The sequence below is a fragment of the Manis javanica genome, chromosome 8 (assembly GCF_040802235.1).
Source record: "Manis javanica isolate MJ-LG chromosome 8, MJ_LKY, whole genome shotgun sequence".
NCBI classification, from domain to species: Eukaryota; Metazoa; Chordata; class Mammalia; order Pholidota; family Manidae; genus Manis; species Manis javanica.
Genome location: NC_133163.1, coordinates 99,919,341 through 99,934,571, shown reverse-complemented (window position 1 = coordinate 99,934,571; position 15,231 = coordinate 99,919,341). Strand labels below are relative to the sequence as shown.

At 43.7% G+C, this 15,231-nt stretch overlaps 1 protein-coding gene across 6 annotated transcripts in view; it reads left to right on the top strand.

Annotated features, from left to right (window-relative positions):
- LOC140843147 (histidine decarboxylase-like) overlaps window positions 1–15,231 on the top strand; it is a 67,879-nt gene that overhangs the window by 22,310 nt on the left and 30,338 nt on the right. For 3 of the 6 annotated variants that reach the window (XM_073211797.1, XM_073211798.1, XM_073211793.1), the window contains exons 2-3: window positions 9,313–9,436; window positions 12,822–13,389. The exons of the other annotated variants lie outside the window; for them this stretch is intronic. The gene's annotated coding sequence lies outside the window, so the exon portion shown is untranslated. The remainder of the gene's footprint in view (window positions 1–9,312; window positions 9,437–12,821; window positions 13,390–15,231) is intronic. 6 annotated transcript variants of the gene reach the window in all.

The following is a 15,231-nucleotide window of genomic DNA, read 5'->3' as shown; positions in this document are numbered from 1 at the left end:
GGGGGAAGAGTCTGGGCAACTTCTAACCAGGAGTTAAAGTATGGGACCTGATTAGGATGACCTGAATCTCTAGGGATGACCCGCCAGGCTCAGAGGATTGTTAGGACATCTAGGGTTCCTTCTGGAGGCCACCCTACAGTAAAGGTGGGCAATACAGATTCACACAGGTTTTCAACCTGCCAGGAGTTAATTTTACTCAGTTGTTTTCTGAAAATCTCTTCCTGAAATCCTTGATTATAGTGTCATGGACTGTTGGTTTACTATGCCCTGACCCCAGGACGTGTTCGTGGGTGGCACAGCGACAACAGGCAAGGGAGAGATGCCTCCTCTAGAGAGCAGACCAGCCAGATGCCCGTCCGTTCACGCTCCTCACGGAGACTTTGGCCAGCCTTTGGCTAAGGTGCACCTGTGTAAGTCCCGGGCCAGGTCAGCCGAAGCTGAATCACTGATATGCCGTGACGGCTGACCGTGAGAGCGGTTGAGAGCCCACGCAGATTCTGTAGCACAGGCTGTGGAAACAGATTCAGGGCAGGCTGAGTGACGTTAGCCACCTTGAACACCCACACACCCACACACACACACACACACACACCAGAGTTTAAGCATTCCTCCCCTGGGAATGTCTACCTGTGACACTTCTAAGAAGTCTCCGGGAGGAGATCAGGCTTCCCTTTCACCCCAACAGGTGGGACTGGCTGGGTCAGGTGCCCCGGGGACTTACCGGATTTGATGTCGGAACTGGGTCCTCACTTGCCAAGGCTCCCTGAGTCCAGCTGGAACAGCGGAGCGGGCCGGCCCAGGGCAACCAGCGGGTGGGGGTGGGGGTGGGGGAGACTGCTGAAAGATCAGGCAGGGCGCGCCATCTCCGTTGCTATTTCCCCTTCCATCACCGCCCAGCCATTGCCCCAAACTGGTGGCAAAAAAGGGCCACTGTGGTTGGGTTTCCTGGTCAGGGAACCAAATGTTACAGAAAATACTGGAAAACCTGGACTGGATCACTGACAGAAAAACCAAGTGGCTCTCAGAGGTCTAGGAGTGTTGAGGCTTTATTTCACACCAGTGGGCTCAGAGGGGGGGAGTCATCTCCCAAAAAGTCTGAGCCCCAAACAAAGGCAAAGGGAGCAATATATATCTTTCTGCTTCCTTTTCTGTAATATTCCTACGTGCCCAGCAAGCGAGCAGGGAAGGGGGAGGGAGTGAACCTTGGGAACTGGTGCTTGGCAGAGCGGGAAACCAAGGCAGTGTTTTTTTGTTGTTTGTGTTGAGGAGGGGTTGAGACAGAGGGGAGCTACCGTCTAGCCCTCCTAAATTGCTGTGCTTGGAAATCTTCTCTATCACTAGGATCTCTGATATGGAGCTTCTCCACCCCTGTACCCTTAGTGAAGCTGCCTGACCTTCACTTCCCCCATGCCCCACCTCCACTGAGGCTGTTACCGTCAGGATTCGAGGCCCTTCATGGCCAGTCACTTCAATGCAGCCTCCTAGATTCCTCTTTTCCTTAAACTCTGTAGGCTAAGGAAACCTAGGTCACCTCAAATGCCCACTCTCTCCTGCCCTATTTGGAAACACTGTAGAAGTTCAGGGGGTGCATGTGGTTACTGGGAGTGTACGCTGACACATTCTAGCCTTGGCAGCTTCTTCACCCCTTATCCATCTCTGCTTTCTTAGGGAAGGCCTCCCAGTGGCAGTTGCCAACTCCCTTCAAAGTCCCCAATCCAACCTCAAGTGTTCTTTCAAAGCAGGTGGTTCCCTTCCTATATGGAGATGAAGTAGGCTGCTGGTCTCAGACTTTACAGGCATCAAAATTACCTGGAAAATGTACTAAAACACAGCTTGTTAAGCCCCACGTGCAGAATTTCTGATTCAATGAATTTTGGGTGGGGTCAAAGCATGCATATTTCCAAGAGGTTACCAGACAGTACTGATGCTGCTGGTCCAGGGATTGCACTTTTGAGAACCACTGACTTAGGCCAGCATTTTCCCAACTGCTCAGTAGAGCCCTCAGGACTTCTGAGGGGCGATGGAGAATTCCTTGCAGAGCATGGGTAAGGGGCTCTGGGAATCCCTACCCTAGCTCTAGTCAAAGCAGCTCCATGTGTATGTTTTACATAGTGAATTTGCAAGTAGGTTTCACAGAAGAAGTGTTCCAAAAACCTTAAAAAAAAAATCCTCTAGCCCATTCCAATCTATCCCTTGTACTGAATTTATAAACCCACTCATCTCTTGATTATTCTGTGCCTATTAGTTTCACCTTCTCAACTGGCATTCAACTTCCAGGAATGAAGTAATGGAAAAGAGGAGACCAAGTCAGAGGATCGGGGTTCAAGTCCTTGTTTGTTACATATTGGTTAAAGACCTTTAGGAGTTACCTGAGCTCTTACAGGCCTTGTGTTAATTTTTTAGGCCTTGTGACACCTGGTGCATAGGGACTTACTGTCAACAAAAATGTATAGGTTATGAAGCCTACTGGTTTTTTTTGACATTATTTAGTACAAATAGGAATTTTGTGACTGATTCATTCAGGTGTTTCTAGGAAGGTTTATATTTGTGCTGTCTGCTGTGAATCACATTTCTTGATATATGGGTGGCTGCTCTCCTATGGAATGGCGACCACAGTGACATTTAGGTTTAGATGTACAGACTGTATAGGTGTTCAGTGAGAGGCACGGTTAGAGTTTGGTAGGATGCCACAGGCTGAGATTGGCCTTGCTTTTGGAGAAGGAAGGACAGGAGAGGCTGGCAATGATTGGTTGTTGGCATCAGACATGAAGGAGCAGGGCCCCCTTTTTTGGGGATCCTCTTGTGCTTGGCAACTAAACAATGAAAACAAAATATGATTTAAAAAAAGGTGTTGGCCTCTCACTGGTTCTGATCAGAATGCCTGTGATTTGGTGTTGAATTCTGAGGGAAAAATCCTAGTGACACGATCATTGCTTTTAGTGCATATATGTGTGTTCTCTACTTGTTCAACAGCCCTCTTCCCTATCAACATTCCACTACAACCCACAACTCCCAGACTCACAATGCACCCTTCTTCATCCCTGAACATGTTGCTTAGCTCTTGTACCTATGGGTGGAAAAATCCTGGGGTGAAATACCTCTGAAACCTAAATCAGTCAAAGGGAGAAATAAAGTTAAGAAACCCATTTATTTCTTACAAGCAGTTACCCCCTGACCAGGCTGCAGCTGAAGAGAGCTCCACCCAACCTCTCCAGTCTAGATAAACCTTCTCATGCCCCTGTAATTACCTATTGATATGCAGATGGCCTAAAACTTTCCAGCCTTTGGAAACACTGATTGATATGCAGATGCTCTAAAGCCAGGTGAGAGATTCTGGGAATACTGCAGTTTTACCCATAGCCCAAACCTCCAGAAATCTCGCCTCACAATCTACATGTTCTCCATCTTCCGCAATGGCCCCTGTGCAAGAAAACTGGAGCATTGTACCCAGGTAACAACATAAAAAAGCAGAAGCAGAAAAATCATGGTAATCCTCAAGCTGGAGGCTTCAGCGAGGTTCCGAGTCCTACGCAGATTAAGTCCATAGCTCACGCATTCCATAGGCAGACAGTAGCTGAACAGCTGGGGAGTTCAGAGCAATCATCATGTGGTGGCTGCAGCCAGGGGGTGCGTCCAGGCCCCTAGGACTGTAGAAGAAAATAACTTTAAGGGCGATATGATACATGTTTTAATGACACCAACATAGGCAAATGTTGATCAGGTACATGCAAGAGGGTGATCCTATGGTAGGACAGTGGCAGGAATGAGATGTCGTCCTGGTCTAGTATACCAGACTTTTACCCCCTCCCTGTGGGAGTTACAGATGGGTCAATATAAAGGGCTTCAGGGGGCACATGCACTGGTCATAAATATAAAGGGAAACCTACCTATAAGATGCTTTTAACTCCTGGATGTTTTGGGTACACTACCATGATCTTTGGGGCTACACTGGTGTTACTCCAGGACTACACACGAGGCCAGCTTCCAGGTCTTTTCCCCAAGGTGCCAGGAGGACCAGCTATCACTGGTCTATGAGTTGAAATGTTCAGGTCCATGAGTTGAAATGTTGAAAAGCCATGTCCACTCAACAGTGTCTTCAAGGTTTAATGCAGTTGGGGCTGGTAGCAGGATGTTGCTCTCCTGGCCATATCCTGGCTTCAATAACGCCTCTTTGGTTTGCACCTACAGTTGTATAGAGGCGGCAAAGTGTGTCAGTATATCCACAAGGTTCAGGGCTCCTTTTTGGGGCTTCTCATTCAAATGCCATAGCACTGCCCTTAAGCAAATTGACCAGCCCTGTAGACTGCTGCTGTTTGACTTCAGGCCAGATTTCAACAAACCATTGTACCTCTCTATCATTCCTGGCCCAGTAGGGTTATATGGTACATGAAACTTCACTTAATTCCTAACTGCTGTACCCATTCTTGTAATGCATGTACAGTAAAGTGGGTGCCTCGTTCACTCTCAATCACACATGCTGGCCACAGGCTGCAAAGAGGTACTCTAGACTCCTCTTGGGGGTTTGCTGATCTGCCCGATGTTCAGGAAAAGCAACCAATAGGCCAGTAGCTGTGTGCACATGTCATGTTATACTGATATCCTTCTCCTATGGGCAGAGGCCCAATATAGTCTATCTGCCACCTGACAAGGGGTATTGGCTACTTTGCTATTGTCCCGTGTTGCTGTGGGGCTTGGTCTAAGTTCCTCTTAGAGCACACAGAGCCCTCACCTGGGCTCTGCTGACTTTTTCAAAGGTCAACAGCAAGCTCTACCAATGGGCTACAGCCCACATTGTCTTTGGCTCTGTGTGCAACAAACACTGATATAACCATTGGGCTACATCAGAGGCAGGCTTTCCTTCTAGCCATGCACCTGGGTCAATGTGTCTGCTTCATCATTCCCTGGAGATGCCAAAGGATATACGGTGACAGTCTTAGTCTCACCAGAGGCCCACAGGTCTTGACACAACTCTTGCCCTCAAAGGGGCTGGTGACCAACCATCCAGTTGGCATGGTACCATATTGGTAGCCACAGGGTCAAACCCTGATAGACAGCCCAGCTGTCAGTGCACACAACTATAGGGGAGGGCTCTTGGGTGATCATGAGCCATAGTGCCTGCAACTCAGCCCATTGGCTGCTGTTGCCCTCTCCATCCTCCATCCATATTGTCTCAGTCTTAGGATGGAAAGCCACAGCCCTCCACTACGGGGGCTGCCCATGACTGGAGCCATCTATGTACAAAGCATCTTCAGGTCTAGGAGCTTTTCCCTCCTGATAAGTACTCACGGCTACCAATGGCTCAAAAGCAAGTTCTTCTTGCTTTCCACTGGTATATGTCACTGCCCCTTATGAGCATTGGAGTTCTCCACTTAAGGGGCTGGTAGAGCGAGCACTACACTGCTGGAAATCACCCTGTATAGGCCAGTGTAGGTGTCTGTGCCAATGGTTGGTTGCAGTAAATCCTTACCTGTCAAGGGGCCATAGTCCTCTGTCGACCACCTCCTGTCTTAGGTTGGTATTTACAATTCAACCATATCTTACCTGTCATTGGCTGCCATATTTGATGTTAAATCTCACGATTTATAAGTGGGGGGCTGTCTGCAATTTCAAATGATGCAGGTCTCTTAAGGCTTGTTGGATGAGTTTCCACATGCTGCAAAGGACACAAGGCCCTAGTAACAGCAATAGAAGACATAAAATGCCTAGGGTTACGAGAGGTGTGACTGTGCCAGAGACTATTCAGGGGCTCTTTGAACATGTCTTTTATCTGATTTAATATATCAGATGCAGTTTTGGCTGCAAATAAGATATGATTTAAATGGTTCTGTGGTGACTGGGGATAGAACTCCCCCTTTTTTGTTTTTTCCAATTGAGCTTTAAGGGTGCCATGGGCACGTTCCACAATGCCTTGGCCTTGTGGATTATATGGTATCCCAGTTTTGTGTGAAATATGGATTACATGGCTGAGATCGAACATGTCAAAAGATAGACATAACTTGAATATATATATAGGTTTTAACAAACTACTAGTTAAATTGCATACACACATTAACAGAATAGGAATACAGATGCGTAACAAAGGCAGACTTACAATTACTAGTTATATCTAATGAAATTAAGAAAACCAGTTAGATAGCTCAGGCATTTGTAAAATTTTATTGACAATATGATGGATATCATCTAATTGATTTTGAAGAGTTTGAGAAAAATCAGACAAATTGAAACAACACATTCTTGGAAACTGTTCACATCCTACATGCTCTTTTAACAGCAGACAGTCCACAGCAGCGCGATTCTGAAGCACTGCAGCTCACACTTCTCCCAGTTCTTGGTTGAGTTCAGATAATACAGAAGCAGTCAAATTTGTTGTTTTGCTATAGCACAGGCCAGCTTAGATATCTCTTTCTGCATTCCAATGAAAAGTCCAGGGACCGGCAGGAGGAATGCAGCTGCAACTGCAACTCTGAAAGTTTCAAGTTTTCATGACAATCAGATGGCAGAGCTCGGGGACGCCTCTTGCTCTTATATCCAGAATGTAGAGCAGGAAGAATGCGTCCCACCCCACAAACACCTCAATAGTGTGAAGAAATGGCTTGATATGTTTTGTCATTACACAAAAATACCCAACCATTTGGAAGTCTGTACCCAGAAGACCATTTTACATTGATTGTAGAGTTACAGTAAGAGGGTACATGAGTACAATCAATACATACACAGTCAGTAATTATAGCAGTACTAACAGGTAAATTTAATTGGGCATCAGGAGTAAGCGTCTTAGGGGGAAGAGTGATATTTCTGTAACATAAACCATTCAGTAATAAAGTTTGGCATTATTCCCTTTGATAGTGCTTTCCAAGTAAATATACATCAGGTAAATAAGCCAAATTAGTCAAATAGTTTCCTTGATGAGGAGAAGAAATTCCTCTGACATGTTCCAGGGGCCCTCTGGAAAATATCAGAGTTAATTAGAGGTAAAAATACTTTTTAAAATTTGGTCTTGGGAAGTTGTCAAAAGTTTTTAAGGCACTTGCCTAAATAGAATTATAGTTATTAAATAACACTTGTTATTTAACTAGAATGATAATAGAAAGTTTAAAAGCAAATGCAGAAGGTTACATAGTTGTTAACACTTAGCTTAGTCTTTTTAATATTAAGATCTCATTTTCTTAAATACTCAGACAATTCATTGACTTTAAGATAAGAAACTGTTTTAATAAACAATTAGAAAACTTTTTGCAATCTTTCAACATTAAAGGTAGACTAATAAACTTTTGTTCTTTTAACAAACAAAAATTCTAGTCTTGCTATGTACTTGATACCAAGATTTCTTTGCTTTAATCTCACATAGCATGACTATATCAATCTTTTATAAACCTTTTACGATTTTCCTCTTACATTCAGTGTTTTCTTTCCTTGAACAAACAGCTGTACTTTTGAATAGTTATCTTCTTTTACTTTCAACACAATGCATTTTTATTCCTTATACCTTCTCTTATTAAAACATACATTCTTTAGCATACAGAAATGTTTTCCTTATTATATTAAGTAGTTTCACTTAGAACTTAAAACCATTTGGTAACTTAACCTTCAGTGAGCACTGAAAAATAGACCATTGTAAACTGTTACATCAGCAGTCTTCAGATTGATACATTTATGAACATATTTTATCATTTTTGAAAATGTGACTTACAGCACAATTTCTCATTAAGCACAAAATATGTCTATATAACTTAGCAAACTTTAAGAATTTTGGTTACCGCAAAAATTCTCAGGCTGTTTGCAGATATATACACTGTTTTACATTAATACAGTATTATTATTAAGATGTTCATTTGCTACACTTGTTTACTTATTTTTAGCAACCATGCCAGATTACTTATAAAACTTTTACTAAACATTAGACAAAGTCAAGCTTTTCTTTAAACATCTTCTTGAAATATTTAACAGGTAATATCAAATTAAATGACTTTAAGTAAACTTTGGCAGCTGATAACTGTAAGGACATGTCCATTTCACTTAAACTTAAATAGTATTCATGCTTAATATTTTTTATTAAATTTTATGGAAGTTTTAGAATGCCCAATTTTCACAAGCACTTGTTTTTAAATCAATTTTTATTAATACCATCTGGAGGTAGAAAATATTTTTTATTTACACACTTAGACACACAAACATACAGACTGAGACATAATGACTACAGTTAGCAACACTTTTCATATAAAAACAGATACACAGACAAAATGACATAAAGATTTGAGTTACTAATATTTAATTGCCTTCTTTCTTCTGACTTTATTTGATTAAAAGTACTTCAGTTTTCAAGAATACACTCTAAGGGCAAGCAGTTTACATTACTGGGTTAAGGTTTAGACAGCCCCAGTCTGGGGGGCTGGAAATAAAATGCATGTACAATTCTAGCACAAGTTATTGAAAGCTAGGCTGTATTGCAAAAGATAAATTTCTTCTATCTCAGGGACTCTAGTTTAAAACTTGTCAATTTTCAAAGATAATGATGAGCCTAGTAAGTAGAATAGATTTTCACTAAAAGAATTTAGAAAACTAGTTCTATATTGTAGTAGTTCACAGGACTTTTAACTATTTTCCTTGTGGCAAAAATATATTTAGCTGCATAACATTATATTGCATATCTCTTTCAGGGGCTAAGCCTCTCTAATCAGAGAGTTTGTATTGAGGTTAGGTTTGTGTGCAGAAGACAAGACACTTCTTTTTTAGAGTTTAGGGATTGAATTACTCTCAGTTTTCCTAGTTTTTTCTGCCTGAGCTTTAGTCATTTCTTGAGAGCCCCCTGCCTGTCTGATAAGAGTAGGGACTGTGTGACCTCTCACTGCTAGAGCCTTGATTCTGGTTACAAGCTTATTTCGCTTCCTTGGGGCTGCGGACAAGGAAATTCCTAGCTCTAGGATGACTGCCTCTAAGGAAAGGAGTTAATAGAATAGAGCTATTTACATGTTGGTTTGAGGGTGTAGCTTGATTATTTTAAGGGCTCTATTTACATCGTGTTAGCTGCAGGACTATCTCCTAAGCTGCGAAAAACAGCATCTTTTAAACGAAATACCTTCTTTGGGGAACCAAGGACATACTTGTTCTATGAATTCTAAAAATTTTGTTAACTGTTGTCCTACTTTTGTGCCATGCGTTCGCAGCACATGCTTAAGTATCTGTACAAACAGGACTTGGTTGTTTCCGGCTCCCATGATACTCTCAGAGGTTAAATGATTCACCGCCCCTTACCCGCTTCATGCGCGCTGTTATCTCCGGCGGCTCTCACGTTCTCCTCCATCCATACTTCAGGTCCCTGTTTGGGCACCACTTGACGGTGCCTGCCATCGAAGTCGAACAGTCTGAAGGGGAGGCGTGGAGCTGAATAAATGTGCAACTCACTCTGAGAGGATGCCCTGTCAAGCTGGAACGAAACGTATAGCTTTTATTCTCCTCTTTTTATACACACTCAGGAAGGGCAGGTTAACCAGGGATCAAGGAACATGTGCTTGAGTGTTGACATACTTTTTTACAAAACAAGCAGACTCTGTCCTCAGGATAGATCCTATCTCAGCACACTCAGACTCAACATCTAGGACTCGTTATTATTCTTAGAGAACTCCCTAATCCCTGACCGTTCTTTCACCCCAGTCTCTCAGCTGTCCTCTCTCAGTTCCCTTTGGGTTTCAACCATTTCCAGCACACAACATAATGATACATCCCCAGTTCATGGCTTAGTGTGTCCATAAGTGCTGCTGTTGAGGGCACAGCAGCATGCAAAGGGGGTGTGACTTTATTCAATTCCCTGTAGCCCACAGTCATACTCCAGGAGCCATCTGGCTTTTTTACTGGCCACACTGGGGAATTAAAAGGACTATGAGTGGGCTTTATGATGCCCACCTTCTCCAGCTCCGGTAGAATTTCTCCAGTTTCCTTGTGCCCTCCAGGCAATTTACACTGCTTAGTATTTGTCACCCACTGAGGTACAGGCAGAGGTACAGGTGGGTGCTTAGCATGTCCCCTCAGAACTGCCTTTATCACACGTACTCTCAGTCGAACTCACCTGCATCAGTCTGTAACCATAGGCCCTACAGGATATCCACCCCCAAAATATATTCAGGGTTGGAAGAAACGTACACAGTATAGTCCTACGGTAAATGCCCCATCTCCAATGGGATTTGGGCTTTCTTCATTCTAGTTGCCTTACCCCATAGCCATCTATCACAGCAGGGGTCCCAGGAAAACATTCAGGGTTGCCCTAAATCAGAGAACATTCAGCTTCTGTGTCCACCAGCACAAGGACACATTGTACATTCATGGGGGACCAATGAATTGTTAATTCTACATGTGGCCTCTGGTCACCACCACATCCACCAAGGTGGGGGCGTTCACCCAGCTCCGCAGTCAAACTGCAATGCTCAGTCATTCTCCTGTGGGGGTGAGGCCCAGGCGGAGCCCGAGTGCTGTCCCCCAGGAGGTCTTGCAGGGACACAGGCAGGACATGGGCTTTGCCTCTGGCTTCTGTGTCCTGGAGTTAAGCAGCTGGAACTGCTGCTCTGGCTTTAATTGGTGCCACAGTTCTAACAAGATCCTGTTGGGCTGCCCATCAAGTTTTTCTTTTACTACCCCTGCTTTTATCAAATCAACCCCTATCTGGGTCCTTGAGACATTCATGGGCCTTTTGTGCCTCTCCTTCCAGTCGTACCCCATACTTCCTTCCATGCTCTCATTGTTTCAACCTCCCCCAGATCTGCTAAAGCACACGTAGCTTCACTTGTGGGTTGCCCTGTGTGTGGGGGACAAGAACAGTCACTAGGGACCCGAGGAGAGATGGGGGAGCTGTATGCAGGACCAGATGTCTCATTCCTATGGTGAACAACTCCTCATCGGGGCCCTGGGTGTCCATATTATAGATGATATCTTTCATGCCCCATTCCTGCAACACCTGCTGGAGCTGAGCATGTTTTCCAGCTAGTGGGTTAGTATGGTAAATCATCCTGATTAGGCCAAACTGCCCTGATGGCTGCTGTCAGCCAATCCAGAAGCACCCAATTCCCTGAGGTGTGATAGGCACTTCGCAAGCCCTACTGGAGAGAAGGGTGCATCGTCAGGGAAGCAAGTCTACTCATTTCAGAATTTGACAATACAATGTTTTCTGCCCCAATATCCCAGAGATGTGCAAAAGCCATGTAGGCAGAGATTCTGATGGCTTCTGCTGATACCAGACGCTCATGTCCTCCAGCTCATCCTGGGTATAGGGGTGGAGACAAAGTGCTCCACACCCTGGGGATGGGGGTTGGGGGGGGGCGGCTCCTCTCTCTCAGGAGTCAGCGGTTGTTGTGTTTTTACTTTCTTAATTATAACAGAAGGGGCCTTTAGTACAGGAGAGGCTGGTGCCTCAGGTGGTGGCCTTGGCAACAGATTGGCCCTTGGCCCTCGGACCCCCCCACCCACTCAGACTCTCCTGACACCTCCTCCACCATCTCTGGAGCTGAAGGCACCGCTCTTTTCTCCCCCTCCCCCACAACCTTCTGCAATAAGGACTCTTCTGCTGCCTCCCTCCTTGCTGCTGCTAAGGAACTTTCCAGGGGCGCAGCCTATCCTCTCTAATTCTCTTCCTTAAGGGCATCCCAAAAGTCATTGCCCAGCTCCTCCAAGTGATGCTGAAGTGCGTCTCTCTTCTGCCGAAGTCTCTCTCTCTCCTCAATAACACTTTCCACTATTTGGATGAAAAGAGATCCTACAATCCCAGGTACTCCACGGCCACTCAGGAGCTCTAAGCAGTCTTCTGTCTGATGGAGGGCTAATTCTGCAGCTTCCGGTGTCTCCATTCTTCCCCAGGTCTGGGGAAGGCTCCACCCCTCTAGGAGGTGCTTCACCCTAGACCAGTTCCTCACTAGGGGCTCCCCAATTGGAAGACCCACATATAGGGGGTTCCCGAGTAAAGCTGCACCCTGTACCTCTACAGCCATTGTGGCTTCCCCATCATCCCCAGGGGCAGGCTGCCCAAGTACACCTATTAAACAGATTTTGGGTTTAGAGGTCCTGCCAACTACCACCAGATGTAACTCCAGGTGAAAGAATCCTGGAGCCAAATACCTCTAAAACCAAAATCAAAGTTAAGGAACCCATTTATTTCTTACAAGCAGTTGTACCACCTCTCTCCTGACCAGTTTGCAGCAGAAGAGAGCTCCACCCAACCTCTCCAGTCCAGATAAACCCTCACAGGCCCTTTTGATTACCTATTGACATGTAGACCGACTGATTTTATCCACCCCTTGGAAACACCTATTGATATGCAGATGCATTAAAGCCAGGTGAGAGATTCTGGAATATTACAATTTTACCCACAACTCTTAACTCTTTAGTACATTTGCTCCTATTTTCTTCTCAGTATCTTCTTGTTCAGTTCTTAAATGTAAAAGTTTCTTAACATTGTGTCTTCAATTTTCTTTCTCTTTCTCTTTAGGTGTCCTCATCTATTCCTATTAATGCTGAGGATTCCCAAGTGTAAATATTCAGCCCTAACCTCTCTCCTAAGTGCCAGCCAGGTCTGATATGGTAAAGGTGTACAGAACATTTCTAGAAGATTCACTTATTCAGTCACTCATTTAGTAATTCATTCATTTATTAGCATTTATTTAAAGTGTAAATAAGGTACAGACTACTTCTCAGTGAAGAAGATAAGGGAGATATTATTATTTGCATTTTCAGATGAGTGAATTGAGATTCAGGGAGGTTAACCAATGTGCCAGAAGTCACACCTGGCATGTCAATTGTGGAGTGAGGATTATAACCCAAGTATTCTGATTCCTACTTAGGTGTCTTGGGTTGAATGGGCTCCCCCCACCACCCACACCAGAAAACAATATCTCCACCAGAATCTGTGAAAGAAATCTTCTTTGGAAAAAGGATCTTTCAAATACAACCAAGTTAAAGATTTCAAGATGAGGTCATCCTGGATGACGGTGGGTCCTGAATCCCATGACAAGTGTCCTTAGAAGAGAAGAGAAGGGAGGAAGACACACAGAAGAGTTGATGTGAAGATGGAGGCAGAAATGGGAGTGATGTCTCTGCAGGCCAGGGAAGGCCAAAGATCCCCAGCAGCCACCAGATGGTGGGTGTGAGGCCTGGAGTGGATCTTCGCCAGAAGCTCCAGAAGGAACCAGTCCTGCCACCACCTTGATTTTGGACTTCTGTCCCCCATAATTGCGAGAAAATTAATTTCTTTTGTTTTTAGCCAATGAGTTTGTGGCAATTTGTTCCAGTAATGCTAGGAAACTAATGTACTATGCCACATTGTGTTTCAAATAATTTCAAGATTGGGATGCAGAGTGGACCAGAAAGTCCAGCAGTTCACAAAAGAGAAAAAAGTCAGAAAGATCTGAAGTAAGCTCTGCTGGGTTCACTGGAACGATAAGAATCCTATGTAATAGATCTCATGGAGAGTAAAATTGTGATCTGGGAATCTTAAAAGTTTCCCATGCAGTCTAGGGTTACCTTGCTGACCCCAGTACCTAAAACTCATTCATTATTCACTGTTTTGGTGATTAAACTTTTCTCTCTCACTGTTTTGTAGTTCCTGCCACAAAGCTCACCCTCAGTTCTGTAAATCATTCCCTACCACCAGCTCCATAGATTCTGCTAAAAATCATATCTTCCATTACCTAATGGCATGTGATTACTTCCTTTTCCCTGTATGTCTTTCAGCTTTGGCACTGTTCTTGCTTAATTAGATTCCCAAATTTATATTATTTTTGAAATTTTTATTTATTTTTATTTTTTATTTTGGTGTCATTAATCTACAATTACATGAGGAACATTATGGTTACCAGCCTCCCTCCATCACCAAGTCCCACCACATACTTCATTACAGACACTGTCCATCAGCATAGTAAGATGCTATAGAATCACTACTTGTCTTCTCTGTCTTGTACAGCCCTCCCCAGGCCCCTCCCCCTACATTATGTCTGCTAATAGTAATGCCTCCCCATTTTTTACCCTTATCCCTCCCTTCCCACCCATCCTCTGCAGTCCCTTTCCCTTTGGTAACTGTTAGTCCATTCTTGGGTTCTGTGAGTCTGATGCTGTTTTGTTCCTTCAGTTTTTGATTTGTTCTTATACTCCACAGAGAGTGAAATAATTTGATACTTGTCTTTTTCCACCTGGCTTATTTCACTGAGCATAATACCCTCTAGCTCCATCCATGTTGTTGCAAATGGTAGGATTTGTTTTCTTCTCATGGCTGAATAATATTCCATTGTGTATATGTATCACGTCTTCTTTATCCATTAATCTACTGATGGACATTTAGGTTGCTTCCATTTCTTGGCTATTGTAAATAGTGCTGCAATAAGCATAGGGGTGTATATGTCTTTTTCAAACTGGGCTGCTGCATTCTTAGGGTAAATTCCTAGAAGTGGAATTCCTGGGTCAACTAGTATGTCTATTTTGAGCTTTTTGAGGAACTGCATACTGTTTTCCACAATGGTGGAGCTAGTTTACATTCCCACCAGCAGTGTAGGAGGGTTCCCGTTTCTCCACAACCTCACCAACATTTGTTGTTGTTTGTCTTTTGGATGGTGACAACCCTTCTGTTGTGAGGTGATATCTCATTGTAGTTTTAATTTGCATTTCTCTGATGACTAGCGATGTGAAGCATCTTTTCATGTGTCTGTTGGCCATCTGAATTTCTTCTTTGGAGAACTGTCTATTCAGCTCCTGTGCCCATTTTTTAATTGGATTATTAGCTTTTTGTTTGTTGCGGTGCATGAGCTCTATATAGTTTGGCTGTCAAGCCTTTATTGGATCTGTCATTTATGAATATATTCTCCCATACTGTAGGATGCCTTTTTGTTCTATTGGTGGTGTCCTTTGCTGTACAGAAGATTTTCAGCTTGATGTAGTTATACTTGTCCATTTTTGCTTTTGTTTACCTTGCCCAGGGAGATATGTTCATGAAGAAGTTGCTCATGTTTATATCCAAGAGATTTTTGCCTATGTTTTTTTCTAAGAGTGTTATGGTTTCATGAGTCACATTCAGGTCTTTGATCCATTTTAAATTTACTTTTGTGTATGGGGTTAGACAATGATCCATTTTCATTCTCTTACATGTAGCTGCCTAGCTTTGCCAACACCAGCTGTTGAAGAGGCTGTCATTTCCCCATTGTAAATCCATGGCTCCTTTATCATATATTAATTGACCATAGATGTTTGGGTTAATATCTGGAC